The sequence below is a fragment of the Chrysochloris asiatica genome, unplaced genomic scaffold (genome assembly GCF_000296735.1).
Source record: "Chrysochloris asiatica unplaced genomic scaffold, ChrAsi1.0 scaffold00082, whole genome shotgun sequence".
Lineage (NCBI taxonomy): Eukaryota > Metazoa > Chordata > Mammalia > Afrosoricida > Chrysochloridae > Chrysochloris > Chrysochloris asiatica.
This window is the reverse complement of record NW_006408600.1, coordinates 9070936-9072306: the sequence shown is the minus strand read 5'-3', so window position 1 is coordinate 9072306 and position 1371 is coordinate 9070936.

The following is a 1371-nucleotide window of genomic DNA, read 5'->3' as shown; positions in this document are numbered from 1 at the left end:
CCCCAGTGAGATAGATTGGCAAAGTGGCACCATCAATGGGTTCAATCATGGCAACTATAGTGAGATTGGCCCAGGATTGGGCAGTGTTACATTCTGCTATGCATAAAGTCACTATGAGTTGGTACTGACTTGATGACATCTAACAGCAACAAATGAACAAAGCTCCTCTTATCTCAAGATCAGTGGGTGCCAATAGAAAATGTCCAAACACAGCCTGTTTTCATTGCTGCATTTCCCCCAATTCTACGCACAAGTAGATCCCGGTGGTCAGTCCTTGTTGTTAAGTGCCTTCAAGTTGATCCCAACCCATAGCGACCCTGTAAAGGGTTTCCAAGGAGCAGCTGGTGAGCTTGAACCACCAACCCTGCAGTTCAAATGGCTTTGCAGTCTGGTGTATTAACCCCCAGAGCCACACAAGGACTCCTAGAATGGGGTTTCACTAAGGAAAGGAATTTGCTTGCCTTGATGCTTCCAAAACTTAAAAGGTCAAATTGTCAGCTTTTTTTCTGTGTTTGAAACTTCTGTCATCTCAGCAGTTCTGGTTTGGTATGCATATCTTTTCTAATGCAAATAAACCAACTTTGAAGATTCTGGGTGGGGCTCAGGATTCCACTGAAAGTCTTAAACCCTACAAAGGCTTACAGCAAATGGCCTTTCCCACCCTAAATAAAAATATTATAATAAAATGTGCAAAGATTTGGAATCAGAAAACCAAAAAGAAAGAACAGGTTCAGCATTTCTCAAGCTGGGGGAACTGAAGAAAAAATTAAAAACTCAACTTTCATTATTGAAAGATTCTCTGGGCAAACTATTGAATGATGCAGAAAGAATCAAAAGAAGATTGAAGGAATACACATAGTCACTGTACTAAAAGGAAGTGGTTAATGTTCAACCATTTCAATAGGTAGCATATGATCAAGAGCCAATGATACTGAAGGAGGAAGTCCAAGGTGCATTGAAGGAGTTGGCAAAGAACAAGGCACCAGGAACTGATGGAATAAAAATTGAAATCATTGGACAATCTCTTTGATATCCCATGTGAGTAAAGTTTCACTAAAGGTAATACAGAAACGACTGCAAGCATACATTGACAGAGAACTTCCAGAGGTTCAAGCCAGATTCAGAAGAGACCGTGGAATGAGGAATATCATTGCTGATGCCAGATGGATCTTGGCTGAAAGCAGAGAATTCCAGAAAGATGTTTATCTGTGCTTTATTGACTATGCAAAGACTTTTGATAGTGTGGATCATGACAAGCTATGGACAACATTGCAAATATGCGTGTTACAGAACACTTAATTGTGCTCATGAGGATTCTGTACACGGACCAAGAGCCAGTTGTTTGAACAGAACATGGGAACACTGAATGGT